The 23062-nt window shown below is 41.7% G+C and overlaps 1 protein-coding gene across 15 annotated transcripts in view; it reads right to left on the bottom strand.

Annotated features, from left to right (window-relative positions):
• The window catches only part of FOXP1 (forkhead box P1), a 704299-nt gene that overhangs the window by 414974 nt on the left and 266263 nt on the right, over nt 1-23062 (bottom strand). For all 15 annotated transcript variants that reach the window (XM_069736485.1, XM_069736483.1, XM_069736488.1 and 12 more), the window contains one exon: nt 16523-16592. The gene's annotated coding sequence lies outside the window, so the exon portion shown is untranslated. The remainder of the gene's footprint in view (nt 1-16522; nt 16593-23062) is intronic.

Raw genomic sequence — 23062 nt, 5'->3', positions numbered from 1 at the left:
GGTTAGGCTTTTGTAGTGGAGTCTCTGGGCAATGGGGAGCCAGTGAGGGGATTGACAGAGGGGAGAGGACGGGGAATAGCGGGGGGACAGGTGGATTAGTCGGGCAGCGGAGTTTAGAATAGATTGGAGGGGTGCGAGCGTGTTAGAGGGGAGGCCACAGAGCAGGAGGTTGCAGTAGTCAAGGCGAGAGATGATGAGGGCATGGACTAGGGTTTTTGCAGATTCGTGGTTGAGGATTGAACGGATTCGTGAAATATTTTTGAGTTGAAGTCGGCAGGAAGTGGAAAGGGCTTGGATATGTGGTTTGAAGGAGAGATCAGCGTCAAGGATTACCCCGAGGCAGCGAGCTTGTGGGACTGGGGAGAGTGGGCAGCCATTTACTGTAATGGATAGGTTCGTTGGGGGGGTCGCGTGAGATGGGGGAAAGATGATGAATTCTGTTTTGTCCATGTTAAGTTTCAGAAATCTAGCGGAGAAGAAGGATGAAATAATGGACAGACATTGAGAGATTCTGGTTAGTAGGGAGGTGATATCTGGTCCAGAGATGTAGATCTGTGTGTCATCAGCATAGAGGTGATACTGAAAGCCATGAGATTCTATGAGCTGTCCCAGGCCAAAGGTGTAAATGGAGAAGAGCAGGGGCCCAAGGACTGAACCTTGTGGGACTCCGACAGATAGGGGGTGAGGTGAGGAGGTGGTGTGTGAGTGGGAGACGCTGAATGTCCGGTCTGTTAGGTATGATGAGATCCAGGATAGGGCCAAGTCTGTGATGCCAAGGGATGAGAGGGTTTGTAATAATAGGGAATGGTCCACTGTGTCAAAGGCAGCCGACAGGTCGAGGAGGAGGAGGACAGTAGTGTCGCTTGCTCTTGGCGGTTAAGATACATGTGGGAAATGTTATTTATTAACTATTTTGTGTCACATAACTCTCTGGTTTAACAGAATAAAAATTCAAAATGTGAAAATTGCGAAATTTTCAAAATTTTCACCAAATTTCCGTTTTTATCACAAATAAACGCAGAATTTATTGACCTAAATTTACCACTAACATGAAGCCCAATATGTCACGAAAAAACAATCTCAGAACCGCTAGGATCCGTTGAAGCGTTCCTGAGTTATTACCTCATAAAGGGACACTGGTCAGAATTGCAAAAAACGGCAAGGTCTTTAAGGTCAAAATAGGCTGGGTCATGAAGGGGTTAAATAGACCAGCCGTGCACACGCTCAACGGAAGATCTATTCAGTCTCTATGGAGCTGCAGAACGCTCCACTCTGCTATTTCCAGCAGTCTCATACACAATGACTGGAGCAGAAGTCAGGAACCTGCTCTGCTGCTCTATACTAACGTGCACACAAGCGCCAGATCTACTGAGCAGTGCCGGCTGCAGAGGTCAGACCTGATGATCACTAACCCCTTTTTGTCTTTGCACTAGGAATTATACGGTTATCTGAAGTAGGGAACACTTACCAGCAGAATAGTAAGTGCAGCTCTGAGGTATTATACAGGAGGTAACTCAGGATCAGTAATGTAATGTATGTACACAGTGACTGCACCAGCAGAATAGTGAGTGCACCTCTGGGGTATAATACAGGATGTAACTCAGGATCAGTAATGTATGTACACAGTGACTGCACCAGCAGAATAGTGAGTGCAGCTCTAGGGTATAATGTAGGATGTAACTCAGGATCAGTAATGTAATGTATGTACACAGTGACTGCACCAGCAGAATAGTGAGTGCAGCTCTGGAGTATAATACAGGATGCAACTCAGGATCAGTAATGTATGTACACAGTGACTGTACCAGCAGAATAGTGAGTGCAGCTCTGGAGTATAATACAGGATGTAACTCAGGATCAGTAATGTAATGTATGCACACAGTGACTGCACCAGCAGAATAGTGAGTGCAGCTGTGGGGTATAATACAGGATGTAACTCAGGATCAGTAATGTAATGTATGTACACAGTGACTGCACCAGCAGAATAGTGAGTGCAGCTCTGGAGTATAATACAGGATGTAACCCAGGATCAGTAATGTAATGTATGTACACAGTGACTGCACCAGCAGAATAGTGAGTGCAGCTCTGGAGTATAATACAGGATGTAACCCAGGATCAGTAATGTAATGTATGTACACAGTGACTGCACCAGCAGAATAGTGAGTGCAGCTCTGGAGTATAATACAGGATGTAACTCAGGATCAGTAATGTAATGTATGTACACAGTGACTGCACCAGCAGAATAGTGAGTGCAGCTCTGGAGTATAATACAGGCAGTAACTCAAAATTTACCCTAAAGACAATACAACACAAGGATGATTGAGAACTGCTCTATTAGCCCTAGTGGGTGACACCTCCTACAACATCCATATGTCCTAGCTAGGTATATGATGAGGAATTTTTTCTAGGACAACCCTTTAATCCTATGACAACCTCTGATTCATTTATTTGACAGGGTTTTGGTTTCTCCACTTCTTCGATGACATGGAGTATAATGGGTGAGTAAGAATGATGGATCCAAAAAACCCACAATAAAACAGAAGTAAAAATAAAGCGAGGATAAACACAAAATAAAAAGAAAAATTGTCGTCCGTAAATCAGTCACTAAATCAGACAAGAAGCAGAAGAATCCCGACAATTTGCTGAAGCTTTCACATGTAAATATTTCTTTTCTGTTGCAAAACCTCATGTAATATCTGAAAATCCGATTCATACACTGCGCGGTCCACACTCACAATGTCGCCCCGTGGATATATATGTTAATATTTAAAAAGATTCATAAATTTTATATATTTAGATTAAAATTTGAATGCTAATTTAGCTGATCACAAAGGAATCTTCGAAATTTACACCCATCAATCCATGAAAGGAGTCCGAACTCGTAACGAGCAGCAAATAAATAAATAATAGTCGTAAGAAAAAAGAAAAACATTTGTACAAAGTCGAGATATGTAATGTTAGCAGCGCCGGAACTAAAACCTTGTAGGCAGCCGAGTATTAAATATACATAAAATGCAAATTCATTTGCAAAAGACAGAAACAACAGCACAATGTCATTTATTTTAATGTGACACCAACCTTTATTCTGTGTTACTGCCAAAAAAACACATTCATTAGATACAGCACCAATCTGCAACATGTAAATAAATTGCATTCATTTCAAAAGATTTCATGGGTCACCAGGGATAACTAAAAAGGCAATTATATAAAGCTGATGCGGTATTCAGAAACAAATGACATTTTCTGCTTCTAGGGGCTGGGTAATTTTTACTCTAACAGAATTAGGAATTTTTTTTATTCTTCTCTTTTTAAGGAAAAGGCAAAGAAAGAATTGGAAGCACTTGCTCAGATCGAGTAAAAACAGTTGGGTTTAGAGGAAGGCAGCGGGGAGGGAGCAGGGGTCTCTAATTTGGAGCCAGATTAATATAAAGTTGCAGTCTCGTCTTTTATGGTGGAGTCACATTATTTACATGGGAGTTCTAGATCTCTGAAAAAAAAGAAATTAAATACCCATTTATCTATATTTTTGATAAGGCTTGGAAAAATTACTATTTTGGAAAGAGTTATTTTGGGTATCGTTTTGACATTTTAACGTAGGTCATTATATATATATATATATATATATATATATATTTATTTTTTTATTTTTTTTTTTATGGCCTTCAGCTCGTTCTACTAGGTGAATGAATGATGTGTAGGAAAATCGATCTTGTACAAGCCTAGATAGGTCCACCAGGGTCTTCCCAGTTATCTTGATTGTATCTAGCCATTGGGTTCCTGGTCTTCCTCTTCACTTTTATTCCTTCTATTCTTCCGACCATGATGTCCTTCTCCAGTGATTGCTCTCTTCGTATGATGTGTCCAAAGTAGGAAAGTTGTAGCTTATTGATCTTTGCTTCAAGTGACATGTCTGGCTTGATTTGTTCCAAAATCAAATTTGTTTGTTCTTCTTGCCATCCATGGTATTGATAACATCCTTCTCCATCACCACATTTCGATGGTGCCAATTCTTCTTCTGTCTTGTTTCCTTATCGTCCAGGTTTTACATCCTTATGTCACCACAGAATAGACCCATCTATGTACGGCCGTGTCTTCATCGCCAATGAAATGTTCCTCGATTTGAAGACTTTGTCCATTGACTTCATTGTAGATTTGCCCACAGCTTTTCTCCTATTGACTTCTGGGGATCATGGATCTGAGTAGGTTGAAGTCCTTTACGAACTTCCAGTTTGTCATCATCCATCTCAAATGTGTCACAGTGGAACCGGGCAGTATTTAATATCTTTGTCTTCTTTGTGTTGAGTAGCAGTCCCATGTTCAAGCTCTCTATCTCGACACTCTATAATAAGCCTTTCATTCCACCAACGCTTGTTGAGATCAATGTTATGATATATACTAGAGGTGACTAAATCTGCAAAACACGGGTATTACATACCTGGTAATGTGTTTTTTCATGAGACATGACGGCACCACGAGAGAGGGGATCCGCCCATCAAGGACAGGAAACCTTCAAGATAAAAGGGGCAGCTCCTCTCTCCACATCAGTTATTTTACAGAGTACGAGAGGAACTCCGCCGGTTAGTGTACACATAAATAATACATCCTATACGGTTCTATTCACCGACACCCGAGGGAGTGTATAATACTAATAATGCACCCAACTAATGACGTGATCAAAAGGGTGGGAATATAAGGGTGCCGTCCTTGATGGGAGGATCCCCTATTTCGTGGTGCCGTCATGTATGATGGAAAAAATGTCATTCACCGGATTTTCTCGAATTCGGAAGGGAAATTCTAGTTGCATCAAATTTTTTCTAAGAAAAATCTATAAATGTAGGTAAAATCCATTTATTAAGATCTGAAGTCTCTCCAGACCGCAAAGCATAATTGCGGACACAAAATAAATATTATACTCAATTCTCACCTCACCAGACCTGGTGGCACCGTAGCTCCCCGCCTGGTGCTCCACTGGCTCACTTCTTCCATCCAGCTCCAGCCCTCTCTTCCATCGTTAAGACTTCTTCACTTGTGAGCATCTCTGGAAAACACCAAGTCTCACGTCATGGAGTAACTTGAGGCTTAGTTAGTTCTGGAGGTGCCGAAGAGAGAATATGGAAGAGAAGACTGGAGTAATAATGCGGAAGTGATCAGGTGGGCCCCCATTTTGCTTGATTTGAGCCAACAGCCCCAAAAATGTAGATTCTGATCAATTCATAAATTGTTTTAAAATTCAAAAGAAATTAGATTTGCTTTGAAGAGAGGTTGTACTCTTGGTAAAAATGACTTTTAAAGAGCTCAGACTAAAAAAATCGATTTTCACTCTTACCAATTACAGCATTTATCAACCTCTTCCTGGTGTCTACTTCCTGACAAGTCAGAAAGGTCAAAAATGGCCTCCTCAGCCAATCACTAGCCCCAGCGGTGACCCACCTCAGCCAGTGATTGGCTCAGCAGACATTTTCAGCCAATCCAGTGTTAAGACAAGATCGAAGGGTTGTCCCTTTTTTCGCGAAGGCAGTACACAGTGTCTGATTGCAAGGACCTTCAGCGATCAGTGATCATATGGATAGATTTGCTAGTGCTAGCAAGAGCTTACTATTCCTGCAGCATCAATGCAGGGCAAACGAGGTATTACACCACCCAAGTCAATAAAATGTCAATGTTGTAATGCACAATGTGCCAGGCCCTCCAGTCAGAGAGACAGGCATGGCAATGGGTCTATTAACTTTTCTATTTTATTTGACTTTCCTTGTGGGTATGTAAAAAGGTTTTTTTTCTAGATCCAACAAGATACCCTGGTACACATTAGCCAACCCTGCTTCAAAAATAAACTAAATATTCCTCATATACTGAATCAATGGCTGAACCATCAGAAGGCCCACAAGGGGACAAGAAGTGATATTAAACCCACCAACATTCTGCATCTCCAATCTTGCAAATTTTACTAATCTATTTTTTTTTATATAAACGACAAATAGACTTCACCTATAATAAAATCAGAATATAGTGATGTAATAGGAAGAAATTATTTCCCCATACATCCCAATATTTCGTGGTCCTCGCTCATTACTGCAGTGTATTTGTAGCAAATAAACTGGAATGATGAAGAATGGAAACTTTATAAAAAATAACCATGACAGGTCAGGGGTCTTCACACTGTTTCAGCTTTTACAATGCAAAAATTGCAAAATCTGCAACTAAATCTGAATCCATGTCGCTGTGTAGCCCGAGTCTCATTCTCCTGCTTATCTGTTCCATTTCTGCTTGTGGAACGGACAAGTCTTATATTGTCTCCTGTTACAATTAAAAATGAGAATATATTTGGAAATATGCCATCTTCTATGCCATCTGACCTTCCACCTCGTCACTGTCCGAGGTGTAAAACAAATGACTGCAGCAGGAGCCTCCCCCCCACTGCTATATTTGAAATAAGACAAAACGACAGTTACTTTGGGATCATGGCAATTAGGGGAAAAAAACACATTCTTCACTACTGGAACCCCGCTGCTCCTCTGTGCTGTTGCCCTCTGTGTCCCCACTACTTACCTGGGTTCCTCTTCCTTTGGGAGTTTCAAGTAGTCACCTTCCAACCCAGAAAAAAAACAACTTGGATATTGCTTCTTCTAGCTCAGATTGAACATGACCACCCACCACCAAAAAAGGAAGCCAAGAGACTGACGGGGGAACGATGACTGCAGTATGGTGGAGCGATGGCGGTCCGGTAAGTCAGAGACTGATGGAGGAACGATGACTGCAGTATGGTGGAGCGATGGAGGTCCGGTAAGTCAGAGACTGATCGGGGAACGCTGACTGCAGTATGGTGGAGCGATGGAGGTCCCGTAAGTCAGAGACTGATAGAGGAATACTGACTGCAGTATGGTGGAGCGATGGAGGTCCGGTAAGTCAGAAACTGATAGAGGAATACTGACTGCAGTATGGTGGAGCGAGGGGGTCCGGTAAGTCAGAGACTGATAGAGGAATACTGACTGCGGTATGGAGGAGCAATGGAGGTCCGGTAAGTCAGAAACTGATAGAGGAATACTGACTACAGTATGGTGGAGCGATGGAGGTCCGGTAAGTCAGAGACTGATAGAGGAATGCTGACTGCAGTATGGTGGAGTGACGGAGGTCCGGTAAGTCAGAGACTGATAGAGGAATACTGACTGCAGTATGGTGGAGTGATGGGGGTCCGGTAAGTCAGAGACTAATGGGGAAATGCTGACTGCAGTATGATGGATTGATGGAGGTCCGGTAAGTCAGAGACTGATGGGAGAACGCTGACTGCAGTATGGTGGGGCGATGGAGGTCCGGTAAGTTAGAGACTGATAGAGGAATGCTGACTGGAGTATGGTGGAGTGAAGGAGGTCCAGTAAGTCAGAGACTGATGGGGGAACCCAGACTGCAGTATGGTGGAGCAATGGAAGTTTTGTAGGGAGGATACTGGTGGTGGAACCCTGACTGCAGTATGGTGAAGCAATGGAGGTCCGGTAAATCAGAGACTGACAGGGTAACACTCATTGCAGTATGGTGGAGTGATGAAGGTTTGGTAAGTCAGAGGTTGGTGATGGAACACTGACTGCAGTATGGTGAAGTGTTGAACGTCCAGTTAATCAGAGAATGAAGGGGGTACACTGACTGGAGTGGTGAAGCGATGAAGCTCTGGTAGGTATGAGACTGGTTGCTGAGACTGGTGGGGGAACACTTACTGAAGTTAGGTGTGCAATAAAGGTCCAGAAAGTCGGAGACTGACGAGGGAAGTGAATGCAGCATGGTGGAGTGATGGAGGTCCGGTAGGTTGGAGACTGGCTGGAGAACACGGACTTCAGTATTGTGGAGCAGTGGGGGTCTGGTACATTGGAGACACGTGGAGGAACATTGACTACAGTATGGTGGAGGTCCAGGAGGCATGCTAACCCCACCATGGGACCATTTGTAAATTACGTTTTAATATAATGGATAACCCCTTTTAACTGTATTCTTGTACTATTTCAAACAGGGCAGAGGGGAGAGGCTCCTGCTGCAGCCATTTGTCAGACAATTAAGAACTGGAATTTTCTATTTTTTTTGTGCATTTTCTACTGTTTCTTTTAACACATGCAAATTCTGCCATGGAATGCAACAGAAAATCTAAAACTTTTTTTTTGGGGGGACGGTTAAAAGTCAGACAGAGTCTTCTGTGGATTGCAGGGTGGGCTTCCATCTTGGAAAAAGTGGTATTTATGAGATGCCTAGTGCACTGCAGAAGTGAATATCATTGGTTTCCCTTTAAGAGCGACTGATTTATTGTAAACCATGCGCTAAGACTACAATAGCAATCACCATGTCGAGGAAGAAGCAGAGGGAGCCGTTTCTCGGTGATACCTGTAAGAGAGCCAGAGGGCGATGCAGCTTATCACAATGGTTAAGCGGCATTCGGAAGCCTGCAAAGTACATTACTGCAAGTAACAGCTCATGAAAAATACAGCGAAAAACTGCTTGTGGCAGAAACACTTAACTTCCTTGTTAGCAACCTCTCTCATGTGGCACTTTAACACCGAAAAGTTGTTTATTATGTTCCGTGCCAGGCAAAACTGATTAAATGGGGCTCTTAAGAATCAAAGCGTTATAAAGTCATGGAAATACAGCGAGCAATAAATTCTGCGGAATTAAAAGCTTAGCGCGCTCCTATTAGTGATTTAGGGTGTTTGCATTGTTAATACTGATCTGCGGCAATGCTATTCTGCTACAACAAGAGCGCCCGGCGATCCGCGCACCGGCGCGGCCGTTAGACACGGCAAATTCCGCGCGTAAACCCTGCGCGACGACACAAGGAGAAGATTGCTTGTTTATTCATAGGAAACAAAAAGGAAACGGAGCGGCTCTAAGGATCACACGGTTCAAACTAAAGTTGGAATTGAGGTTCTGAAATCCTGAAGACTTTAAATGACTGTATCATAAGTACGAGAAAGAAACGGAGGAAGAATATAGCCACTATATTGGTGAGGATACACACTGACTTAATCTGGCGCCTGGATATCCAATGTTCCGGATTGGAATTAGGTTGAACAGGATTCGTCTTCTGATATTATGAATTCCTAATTGGGTTCTGTCCTTTTCACTTTTGGGAGACATAAAGACATGGAATTCTGTTTATTAAATAAGTCTGTGCGAACAGAAATTTTGGAGCACAAACTGAACAAAAACTCTCCAAATCTCGAAACTCCTCCAAAACGTTAAATTTCTGCTTAGCTTTTGCTCTGAGAACTTAGCAAAAAGACCCAGAATTTCTAGATTAAAGGAAAAATGGGGTTGGAAAATCCTTGGATTTTTAACCATCAAATTGCACAAGTAAAATCTGCACTTAGCCGGCAAGTGACTGGGATTTTACAAGCGCTAAGAAAATATTGTACATGGAAAATTGATCTGTGGATCAGGATTTCAATTTTTTACTGGTAAAAGGGCACAAATATTTTGCAAATCTTTAACTCTGAGGGGACAAAATTAACTGCAATAAATGAATTGTTAAAGATTTGCTGCACACATCTCCTACTATGGATTTTGGCAGGTGTCACTCCTGGCAAAAATCAAGGATTTTGTTCCGGTTTTCTGTGGCCAAAAAGTTGAAACTTTTGGCACACAATGCCACTTTGGAAATGTGAGCTTCCTCAATTAGCCCTACAGAAGAGATAGAAATTGCAAATTAAAAAAAATAAAAACACAAAAATAATTGTTAACTGGCGCTAGTAGTGGGATGGAATAAAAAGTAGAAAATAGAAAATGTTGAATTTAAAAAAGCGCCAAATTTATCTAATGATGATTGACCTTTTTTTGAACAAATAATATCAATGCAGCTACAAATTCCTCCCATGTACTTTAATTTAATTAGGGGCAAGCCTTTATCCCTGGACCAATTCGGGCATTTAGTGTCACACATGGGACCCCTATTCTTACCGGTGAAGAGACATTAAGCACGTCTCCGGTGGTCCTGGCCTGACCATGTATTACTTGTATGTTCAACATGGGATATCACTTTTTTTTTCCAAGGGAGGCATTGCAAAATTTGGAACAGGGTCCCCACTAAGTGGCAGATGCAGTGTTCGCTTTCATGTGAATGCACCATAAGACCACAATTGGAAACAAAAATGACCCATCACAATTACCCTTGGAGACGAGGATGGGTCCTAGTGATGAGCGAGTGTGCTCCGATAAGGTGTCATCCTCGGGTGCTAACCGAGTGACTTCGGGGTGATCGAAAAGTATGTTCGAGTCCCCGCGGCTGCATGTCTGTTTGTTAAGCAATCCCTAGACATACAGACGCGGGGACTAGAACATACTTTTTGAGCATGCCGAAGACACTCGGTTACCACCCAAGCATGCTCATATAACACCTTATCCCAGCATATTCGCTCATCATTAGTAGGTTTATGTTGTGAGTCGCCAAGTTCCTCTTCAATACTAATTCATTATTGCAGCACTTCACCTTTAATACGGTCCTAAACCGGCGGAGAATCCCCCCCCCATCGATACTTTCTAACTTTGATTCTTCCCATAAAGTCATCTCAAACGACCACATTCATTAATGCAAACCATTTTTTCCTCTTTTTTTAATTAACTCAGAATGTTTTAATCAATATATTACTTCTCAGTCCTGCGTGATTTTTTTTTTTTCTCTCAAGAAGGCATATTTCACCCTCTGAGACATCTAACAGCTTCGACGCGGACGGCCAAAATGTATAGATCCTCTTAAAAGAGCGAATTTTATCGTAAAATTTTTACTTGACATCACCAGATTATAACGACGTGGTCATCAAGAAAGATGGAGCTGTGACAGTCCGGTCACCTTAGTCGGTTGCAAGTGTGACAAGATCGGGACGCATCTACATTACAAATGGTTGATTAAAGATCGGCAATAAAACAAGACTGGACATTAAAGGATATGGACACCTTTGATGACTTTCTTAAATCCATGCATTTCAGGCTAAAAAATACTTTTTGTGATTGGGTTTAAGACAAAATTTCACAACGTTTAGCTTTTACAGGTTTTTTTTTTTTTATTATTTCTCTGCACATTGCTGACTGCGGAATGAGTTAACTGATGAGCACAAACTACATTAAAGTTGAGATGAACTTTTATGTGGATGCGGAAAGGAGTTTAAAAACAAAAGGACATAAAAGAAGTACAAAGTCTCCGGTCAGAATTGAGCTGCATATTCCTGATGGGGACCGACTAATGTTTGTTAGGTGGTAGTTAGTGATGAGCGAGTGTACTCTTTTTCATAGTGGCAGCTGAATGATTTACAGCTAGTAGGCTGCTTGATTACATGTGGGGATTCCCTAGCAACCAGGCAACCCCCACATGTACTCAGACTGGCTAATAACTGAAAATCATTCAGCTGCCGCAATGAAAACTAAATCTCCGAGCAGTCATAAATACTCGGAGACCACCCGAGCAACGAGTATACTCGCTCATTACTAGTGGTAGTATTAATCATAGCCCTGCAAGCTCATGCCTCTTATAATACATTACAGTATCCTGATCTTGGATGCTGTTATTTAGTCTGTGATCTACAAATACACCCAGATCCTTCTCTACAAGTGACTCTCCTAGTTTTACTCTCCCTAGAATATATGATATCTGCATATTACTATACCCAGATCCTTCTCTATAAGGGACTCTCCTAGTTTTACTCCCCTAGAACATATGATGTCTGCATATTACTATACCCAGATCCTTGTCTACAAGTGACTCTCCTAGTTTTACTCTCCCTAGAACATATGATATATGCATATTACTATACCCAGATCCTTCTCTACAAGGGACTCTCCTAGTTTTACTCCCCTCGAACATATGATGTCTGCATATTACTATACCCAGATCCTTGTCTACAAGTGACTCTCCTAGTTTTACTCTCCCTAGAACATATGATATCTGCATATTACTATACCCAGATCCTTCTCTACAAGTGACTCTCCTAGTTTTACTCCCCTAGAACATATGATGTCTGCATATTACTATACCCAGATCCTTCTCTACAAGGGACTCTCCTAGTTTTACTCCCCTAGAACATATGATGTCTGCATATTATACCCAGATCCTTTTCTACAAGGGAGTCTCCTAGTTTTACTCCTCCTAGAGCATATAATGCCTGCATATTATTAGAGCCCAGATGTATTTCTTTATATTTCTCCACATTGAACCAATCTGCCAAGTTGATGCCCAAACATTCAGTTAGTCAATGTCAGCATGTATCTTATGAACATCTTCCATAGGGTGAACTATACGACGTAGTTTGTGTCATTTAAAATAATAGAAACACTACTATTAATTCTGAATAATAGCAGAACCATTACTGACCCATTCCAGTCATCACATTGGATAGCATTGTGTACTTACCTTTGCTCATTTTTCCTTTCTACCCAGCTAATTCTTCTCTTTTCCATTAGGTCTATGCGATCACTTGATTAATAACTGACTAGCTGAATCCTTCTACGCTCTATGTAGAAACAGGAGGTCAATTTTCCTTGCAAAAGTTATGAATCACTGCAAAAGTCTATGACATTGGGGAAGGAGGAGCAGCTGGGTCAGGAGGTGAAGAGGGGAATGATAAATGAAGGGACAAGAGACTTCCTGTTTCTACATAGAGCACAGAAAAGAGAAGAATTAGCTGGGTAGAAAGGCAAAATGAGCAATTGTAAGTGCACAGTGCTATATAATATGATGATTGCAATATATTAAGTGGATAAAAACTTTGATGGGAGGAGTCTATAAATACTCGGGAAAGACCTGCAGCTCTCTTTGAAAAAGCGGGCACCATATTAGCTTTGTGCCAGTCGCTCGGCACAGTACAGGACACTAGAGAGTCTCAGGGAACATGGAGGGATGAATGGATGGATAGAGATATTAGATAGCAAGAAAGTGAATAGATAAATAAAATGTAATAAAATTTAAATAAGAAAATTGTTGTTCAATTAATAAAAATTAAACAACATAACAAAGGGTTAAACAGAGCCAGTACAGACAATCTCACATAAAGATGAAATTAGCCATGTTATGTTCTCACAAGATCACGGGCAGCAGTGATGATCGCTGACATCATGCGGAGCGGTGGTGACCGGCTGACGCTGACATCACTTCCATCACTTGTAGAATATGAATTTTGTTAAGGCCGTGAAGAAGATGCAAATGTATCTACTACACATAACCCCAGACGGAAGGAATTACAGAACGAGGGGAAAAAGTCCATCTCCATCATACATAATGTTGTAGTCAATCCTCATTTACCATCCACAGCAGGAGGACAGAAGAAGGAGGTTCACCAAAGCGGACAACATCTATTCTGATAGAATTTGGCCAATAATATACACAGTTGTACTGAAGAAGATTTTCTGCCAAGAGACTTTCACGGTAAGTCAATGCCAAAGAAATGGTTTGATCGTTCCCACCTCCAAGATACTGGTTCCTAATTCCTCCTGCAGAGGGGGGTCCTATTTATGTATTTGGTTGTGCTGTGCTGAGAATCTCTGTAAAAGATGACTATGATGCCCACAAGATCACTACAGACCCCAAAGCATAATACATGGAGGAAAGGGAGGGGTTAGAAAATAAAAAAAAATATTAAACCCGCCTGGTCCTCTGCTTGCTTCAGATCGGTCTTCTCTTCAATCCATAGAGAAGACCAAAAGGGAGACTACAAAGGACTGTGTAGGGGAGCTTCTGTTGCAGGACAAGGCCTACGACAAGCGAGTACATTTTTAAAAAAAATTAACCTCTTCCCATCCTTTTATAGAGTCCAGCCTGCCACATCTAACGGCCAAAAATTTGGATTCCAGCAAACCACTTTTTTTTTGCAAAAATTCATAAAATTTGACTTGTTACGAATCGATTTCCTCATGAGAAATTCGTATTGAACACAATCTGTTTGTTTTTTTTTTTAGGCCGAGTTCACAAATTCACAGTTTTGGGAAAAATTCACACTTACTAAATGAATTAATTTTAAAGGTTGTCCAGAACCCTAAAAACATGGCTGCTTTCTTCCAAAAACAGTGCCTCTCCTGTCCACAGGTTGTATGAGGTATCACAGCTCAACTCCTTTCAATTCAGTGGAGTGTAGCTGCGTAACCAGACTCCACCCATGGACAGGGATGGCGCCGGTTTTGGCAGAAAGCAACCATGATATCATACATATTCAATAGGGGATTCCCGCCATTCCAATAAAGTTAAGGCAGTTCGATAGGATATGGATGTAGATCACCGGCCCAGTGAGTGGCCAAGGATGTAGCTGTGAGGAGCTGGTCTTGTTCTAAAGAGTATTGAACCTATGGACGTAGAGCGGAATTCACGGCTGTAAGGGATGCAGACTTTTTCCAGCATGGAACGTCGGTTACGTCAATCTTATTGTTGTGTTCTATTAAAGATTTGCTTGCTGTGTTTTATTAGAGATTTTCTTGCCCGTTAGTTCAGACTCAGTAATCAATGTTTCCATTCAGCGACAGTAAGCAGAGGAAGACATGCAGGCTGGTTGTTATACATACATAAGGGTACCGTCACACTCAGCAACTTTCCAACGATCACGACCAGCGATACGACCTGGCCGTGATCGCTGGAAAGTCCTTGTGTGGTCGCTGGAGAGCTGTCACACAGACAGCTCTCCAGCGACCAACGATGCCGAGGTCCCCGGGTAACCAGGGTAAACATCGGGTTACTAAGCGCAGGGCCGCGCTTAGTAACCCGATGTTTACCCTGGTTACCATTGTAAATGTAAAAAAAACACTACATACTTACATTCCGGTGCCTGTCACGTCCCCGGCGTTCGCTTCCCTGCACTCCTCCTGCATCCTGTGTAAGCGCCAGCTGTAAAGCAGAGCGGTGACGTCACCGCTGTGCTCTGCTTTACGGCCGGCCGGCGCTGACACAGGATGCAGGAGGAATGCAGGGAAGCAGACGCTGGGGACGTGACAGGCACCGAAATGTGAGTATGTGTTTTTTGTTTTTTTTTTACATTTACAACGGTAACCAGGGTAAACATCGGGTTAATCCAATGTTTACCCTGGTTACCAGTGAAGACATCGCTGAATCGGCATCACACACGCCGATTCAGCGGTCAGCGGGTGATCCAGCGACTAAATAATGTTCTGGCCTTCTAGCTCTGACCAGCGATGTCACAGCAGGATCCAGATCGCTGCTGCGTGTCAAACACAACGATATCGCTATCCAGGACGCTGCAACGTCACTGATCGCTATCGTTATCGTTGTAATGTTGTTCAATGTGAAGGTACCTAAGGCCAGACCCAAGATTGTCAATCAAGGAAAGAATTTATTCCATTATGCTCGTTAGTGTCTCAGGGGCCTCAAGCCATTGTTCTCCCACCCACTAATCCCATTGTGTGAATAGGGACAGTAGACCCAGGGAAGCTGTCAACATAGGGGGTCTCACATGCAGTCCCAGGTGATGGGTTTGGCCTGAAGAAAATACCTCCACCAATGTTAGCTTTGGGGAGGAGGTTGTGTACAATTCTGCCCATTCAGGAGGCTGATCCCAGGGAGGGAGAACAATAAGCCACATGTTTAGTGAGGGAGTTGGTGAAGTGACGTCGAGGGGCGAGGATCTATTTCTCAGGACCTGTGCCCATGTATGGAAGGCATATGAAGATAGGAGATCGGTCACCGGTTGGGCTGGATACATGTGCTACGGTCACGGGATCTGTCATCTGGATGTGAGTAACTATCTTAAGGACTGTTGCTGCTGGATACATGTGCTACGGTCAGTCGTCTGGAGGAGCATGAACCATGACTACAGACTTTACTGGTGAGAGATACGAAATCTGTGGGCCAACCAAAAGTTGGGAGACAGTGAGTATCGCCTGGTACTGGAGCAGTGGAACTACAACAGGATTTTGTGGACTAAGGACAATGTATTTTGGCCATCTACCAGGAGTTATTGTAAAACCATAGACGTAAGGATTAAAAAATAGTTGCATCGTTAACCTGCCTAGGTGATTATTACAACTCACATCTTCACAGTGGCCCTTTAATTTTGTGGAACGGTGTAGTTCCCAGTGATCGAACCTCCACGATCATAAAGTGACAACACATTCAAAGATTTGACATCACCTTATGGGACCATGTTCAAAGGGGTTGCAACATTAGAAAATCATGGCCGATTTATTCCAAAAAGTAGCGTCACCCCTTTTCATAGTTTATGTCTGGTATTACAGCTCTGCTCCACTGCAATATCACAAACAACCTGAGAACTAATCGGGGAGCTGTTTCTGTAACATAGCAGCCATGTTTTTATAATACTGGAAAATCAATTAAATCAAATGGTAATTTTTCACCAAACCTTCAATAACCTCAAAAACAGTCATACGCAGGAACCCATTGCATAGGCCAAAGCCAAAACGAATACAGTCTAAAGAGGAGGGAGTAAAACTTTTGGAAAATCTGATGAAAAATTTTACAAAGCGAGCAATATATACCAAGAAACGTGCAAGAATTGTATCCAAAAAATGAACAGAAATCGAAAAATGTTAGGATAAAAGGGTTTACCTTCCAGAAGTAGCTGCTCTGCAAAGCAATCTTCACTCACAACCAACCAAAAAAGGTGAATTTCTTTACCCTGAGGACAAAAAGAAAAAGACATCAGTAGTGCATAAATAAATGAGGCGTGCAGGCGAGCACGTCGGCAGCATTTTCATTGGCATCATGTTGGGCATGAGCAAACATAAGTAAATAAAATGATGAAAACGAACGCAAAATGAATCCAATTGTGCCTAATGGTGAATGACATCCACAGAGTTAATAAAAACAATATGTCACAGGACAGTTGCTTATCGGTACCAGCCAGCACTCGTCTCTTCAATTCGCAAGAACAACAGAGGCTTTCCGAAAACAGAGCAGAGGAGACGGCTTTGTGTTCAGAGTTTAAAAAAAAAAAAAAAGTGCTGCGAGGCGACTCCGGCTACTAACATGTCCATTCAGTGGTAGATGAACGAGGATTCTCATCGTGGACCACGGAAAACAAAGACACCAAAAAAAACTTTGGATGCATTTATGGTCACGACCTACTCAAAAAAAAAAAAAAAACACAATTTCATCATAACAGAAGCCAGGCCTAAAACTATTAGGAAATTGCCCCCCCAAAAAAACAAAACAAAAAACAAGTCAAAATAAAATCGTTCCACCATTCAAACCTCAAGATCTTTTTTTTTTATTGTTATTCTTAAAAACTTCAGCTGAAACTCGTCCCTGGCTGCAAGGCAACTGAGTCCTGCAGGAGCTCTCATCCCGCTACTGTGCAGAAGGAGACCAGAAACGATAATCAAGTCCCCTTTAACAACTTTGAATGCATTTATGGTTAAAAAAGTACTTAAAAAAATACTTAGAGGTCAAAATTTCATCATGGCTTTTATCCAACAGAATCCTGGTCTAAAATTCTTAGGAAATTGCAGGCAAAAAAAGAGCAAGAAAAAGTAGAAATGTTCCACAATTTGGACTCTTTCTACTTTGATCACACACGTTCAGAATTTCTTGCAGAAATTTCCTGAGCAAAACCGGATATTTTCTGCAAGAAATCCGCATGCGTTTTTGACGCGTTTTTTTCCGGCGCGTCCCAATGCATTAAATAGCGGGAAAAATCGGCAAAATTAATGAACATGCTGCGTTTTTTACTGCGATGCATTTTTTTCGTGGAAAAAAACGCATCATGTGCACAAAAATTGCAGAATGCATTCTAAATGATGGGATGCATAATGTATGTGTTTTTTTATGGGTTATTATAGTGGTTTTTATAGCGAAAAAAAACACAACGTGTGCACACAGCCTTAGTGTGAAATTTCCAGTCAATTTTCTTTTTTTTTCATGATTCTAAAAAAAATTAGCTGAAACTCATCCCTGGCTGTAAGGCAACTGACTGCGGCAGGAGCTCTCCCCTTTACTGTGCAGAAGGAGACCAGAATACCAAAGCAAAACCAAAGCAAGTCCTACTTAATACCTTTGGGTGCATCTACTGTATGGTCACGATCTTCCAAAGAATTTAAAAAAAATACTTTGAGGGTCACAATTTTGTCATAACTTTTACCCTACAGAAAATATTAAAAATATATAACAAAGAGCACTCTAAAAGTACAAAATAAATAAGTTCTGAAATTAAGACTTTTTTCTTTTTTTGATCTGAGCCTAAAGTCTGAGATTGTGAGATTTCCAGGTCATTTTCTTTCTTTATTCTTTTTAGAAAACTTTAACTGAAACTTGTCCCTGGCTGTAAGACAACTGACTACTGCAGGAGCTCTCCCCCCGATAAGACTACTATAAAGTACAAAAGAAATACATTTTGTAACTTAGATCCTTTCCCTTTTGATCTGAGTGGGAGATTCCTAGGACATTTTCTTTCCTCATTTTGGAAAACTTTAGCTGAAACTCGTTTCTGGCTGTAAGGCAACTGGCTGCTGCAGGAGCTCTCCACCACCTAGACTATACACAAAAAGAGACCAGAAAAGCTAAGCGTGTCCCCTTTAGGGTTGAATACTGCCCAATTCTTCATTCCCCCAACATCATCAATCGGAGGTCAGAAGGTCACCATATCCAGTAGAAGGTTGGCTGGTCCTGCCAAAATCGATGGGTTCGGCAAAATGGAATCAAATGTGTACACTTTGGCAAAGGTTTCATCGGTTGGACCTAAAGGCCTCGATACATATTAGATAAAAGACAACTGAACCCTACCAACTTAGAAGGGATCGGAAGACCATCTAATATACAGTATATGGAGGCCTTCCGACTACTCCGACAGAATGTTGGGGATTTCAATGGCCGGCGTTGAATTTCCATGCCGTCTCTTTTGTTCAAAGGGTAGATAAGATGCTGCTGTCTCATAGAGAACATAAGAGTACTCGGCTAAGTAGAGCAATTCTTTGTATATCGGAGATGCCAGAGTTAAAGGGGTTGTCCAGGCTTGAATTCAAGTCTGCGGTCAATCTGTGATTACTAGGGTTGAGCGACCTTGACTTTTTTAGGGTCGAGCCGGGTTTCGCGAAACCCGACTATCTCAAAAGTCGAGTCGAGTGAAATCGGCCGATTATGGCGAAAAGTCGAGGATCGACCGAAACACGAAACCTAATGCAAAGCCAATGGGGATTTTTTTTTTTTTTCTCTCTCTCTCTCTCTCTCCTCCGTCCGTCCCTGAACTGAAAAGCTGGTGTTACACAGTGCAAATCGCTACAGCGCACAAGCGACAACATGGCGATAGGCGTCCACGCCCCTAAGACCTATGTCATCACTCTGCCCACGCCCCTTCATTGGCTGAAAAAAATGGCGCCAAGCGCGTCATACAAAACGCGACTTTGGCGCGAAAGTCGCGTACCGCATGGCCGACCCCACACAGGGATCGGGTCGGGTTTCATGAAACCCGACTTTGCCAAAAGTCGGCGACTTTTGAAAATGAACGATCCGTTTCGCTCAACCCTAGTGATTACGTGCTGCCTGGATTCTCTGATGCTGACATGTGAGCAAGTGGGTGTGTGACCAAAAGTAAGCGATTTGCATACATGCAGTTATGTGCCAACTAGACCTGCCTGGACTCGCTCAATGCAAGTGTATTCAGCAAGTCTAGTTGGAATGTGGCAGGAAGTATGCAAATCGCCACTACCGGATCATTTTGAGGACTCACAAGTCTGCACTAATATAGAGGGACTGCAGACTTAAACCCAAAGCCTGGACAACCCTTTTAATGTCTATGGCCAGCTTAAGTTTTGCCCTAGTTTTCAAAGGTTAAGACAAAATCATTTCTGTATTAGTGCATTGCTTACAGCCTCATGGGCATTAAGGGTCCACATTCAATTACAGAACACCTTGAGGAGTAATTCAACAATAGATCTTCATGACCTATCCCAAGGATATGTCATAAATGTCTCATAGCTGGGTGACCCACCAATATGAGCATCACCAACACTAGTACTTGGGTCATATGTCCCTGTTCTGGGAGATGAGTTGGCTGCATATCTGTGAAATACTCTCCATAAAAAAGCAAATAGTCGAAATGTATCTTGTTTGGAAGAGCCCCTTGACCTTTACCGACCAGGGCCCAGACTACTCTTGGTCAGAAGAGCGTTGGATAGTCCCAGAATGATAGAACTAGTTAACAGTAGACTATCAGATGTCACCAAGGAGATCCGCGATGCAGAAGAAAATCCAAATTCCACAATTAATTATGTATCGTGTTTTAACGGAAAAGCTGAACTGGAAATCAAGAAGATAATTGTTTGATAATTATTTGCAACAATAGATAATAATTTGTAACTATATAGAAAACCACTTAATGAATTGTAATTGAGCTTTGGTTCAGGGCTGATGGTAAATATAACAACACAATTAAGCAATTATCTTGTTTTTATTATAATTGCAGATTTTTTTTTTGCAAAACAATTTGTAATTTATGTGAACAAATTACACTGCATGTTTTTTTTTATTCTATAAACGAGAGCGATTATCGAGGCAAATTCAAGTGAATGGATCTAAGCTCCCGCATAAGCACGCTTGTGCCCTACATCGCCTCATAGTCCCTGCACAGTGTAATAACGGATGGCTTTCAGGGTAGCTACTGTGAAAAAAAAAAAGCTTTTGACACATTATAGCGCCATTTTAAAATGTTTTGATTGGCAGGAATATGGATGTGGAGCTACTTCATTTCTGACACATATACCAGGATGGGGGACACACTGTATATACCAGGATGGGAGACCTATACAGTAGACCAGAATGGGGGATATATATATACCAGGATGGGAGACATATAAACCAGGATGAGGCTGATGGGGGACATATATACAGTAGACCAGAATGGGGGATATATATATATCAGGATGGGAGACATATAAATCAGGATGGGGCTGATGAAGGACATATATACCAAGAAGGGGGAGACCTATATAACAAGATATGGGACATATGTACTAAGAAGGGGCCCAGGATGGGGTGACATTACTACATAAGGGAGGGACAAACACATTTGTCTTTATAGGCTTTAGAACGTTTCAAGGGACCATACATCTGACCACATGCAGGTGGGTACTAGGACGAAATCTTGCACCGGGGACCCATCGGACTCTAGTTACACCACTGATAAGAGCCCATAAAAAAGGCAGGTGCAAGAGGGTATAAAGAGAAATTTCTGGGTTCCATAGCATTTTTAATTTTCTTTTCAAGATTATTGAGTACCCCTTGCCTTGGGTCTGGATAGAGAACATTGATGGTGATGGTCCTTTAGGTCCCCAATGGGATGTACACCGAAGAGCACAGTCACTACCTCCCCTCCATACAGTCTACCATTGAATGTCTGTGTGTTCCTTCAAGTAAAAAATTCCCCAAATTCTCCAATTCATCCTATTTTTAATCCATGAAATTCACCTTCAAGGTAAAAATAAAGAAAAAGAAGATGGAGCCAAAAAGACAGAGATATCCTGATGGGTTCATTATACTGCAAACTCTCAGATTATTACCGCCATCCACTGCGCAGTCAGATTATTTTTACAAACTATAAAGAATCTGATTTTATTTCATTCAATGGTGAGTCGACAATCTGCAGACAGCTTTTTGTGGTGACGGCCTACAGAACTGCACATAAAAAAAATAACCACAAAACATGGAGTAATCGCTCGCAGACTGACCGTACTTAGCATTCGGTGAAGCATTATTTTTAGCTATTCACTGCTCAAAGGGCCAACATCAAAGAAAGGACTGCTAGGTGTTAAATCATAGGAACTGGCAGAAAATTATTTTAAGGCAAAACTCAAGTTGTCCTCAAGAACGGGTCATAGACACAAAGTAAAAATTGGATTAAAATGTGAAGAAAAAGTATTCGAGGACATTATAGAATTCCAATAGAATGAGTTTCTTTAAAAAACAAAAACAAAAAAAAGTTTGTACCAAGTTGGAAAGTTACCATTTCTCTATGTGAATGTGTGATAAGGTATTGATTGATGGTCGTGTAACTACCGGGACTTCTTCCGAAGACATGGTGGACCCAAAGACAAAGAATGGAGGGGTGGTGCGGTCATTTTGTGCTGACAGACACCCGTTATGTGCATCATTCACTACTTGCAGTACAAAAAAATAATAATTAAAAGTTTTTGCCTTAAATCCTAGGGATTCAAAATGTTTGGTGTCTAATGGGTTCTTCTAAGCTTTACAGGGGCATATCTAGAAGGGGTACTACAGAGGTATCACATATGATCTAGTGCATATTTGCCAAAGCCACTTTCAAGGCCACTTTGCTCCCTAAAAGTTTGGACACAAAGGCTTCATCATTGATGCATCACACATTCTTGGGGCACAGGAGATACAAGTTATACCTTAAATGACTCCATACTTGCCTATTTTCCACCCATTCAGGTACAAAAAAACATAAAATAAAATTAACTACAAATACCGACTTTTTTTACATAGATAAATTGGGATGGAATTTTTTTGAGAACTAAAACAAAAAAAATAGAGAAAAGCCCTTTCTGGTTTTAATCCAAATCTCATTACAAGAGGATCAGCACACCTTTCGAAAATAAAATGGCTGAACATACAATTAATCACCATTCTCACAATATAATTCGATAATTAATGCCCTTGAGGTTGTCTTATATTAAAAGAAAACTTATCCAACTACCAAAAGTATTCCTCCATGCTGACAGTTATCCAGTTTCCATATGTTCTGACATGTTGGACGGTAATATTTTTGGTGATCAGGGATCTAAGATTCCAGTTCTGGAACTTTCAGGTTGTAGCTGTGGGATCTGGGCCCTCGTGTCTGATGGGGCCATAAAAATACAATAACTGCACATGGTAGGTGGAGGTCCGTTAAACGGATGCGCTAACGCTGATGCACAAAATCTCTTTATTACTACAATCGTGCAATAGAGGTCTATGCACAGCGAACGCGTCCGTTCGCTGTGCGTTACACATAATGTACCCGAAAACGCGGTAGAAAGAGTTCGAGGGTGCGTCACAAAGTAACGAATCATCGCTAATGCATGCCAATTTTGACATGCGTTAGGATGCGTTACACTATTGAAGTCTATGGGCGCCATAACAGATCCGTTACATAGC

The sequence above is a fragment of the Ranitomeya imitator genome, chromosome 8, assembly GCF_032444005.1.
Source record: "Ranitomeya imitator isolate aRanImi1 chromosome 8, aRanImi1.pri, whole genome shotgun sequence".
Taxonomy (NCBI): domain Eukaryota; kingdom Metazoa; phylum Chordata; class Amphibia; order Anura; family Dendrobatidae; genus Ranitomeya; species Ranitomeya imitator.
Note: the sequence above shows the minus strand (reverse complement) of the source record. Positions and strands in the feature narration are given on the sequence as shown.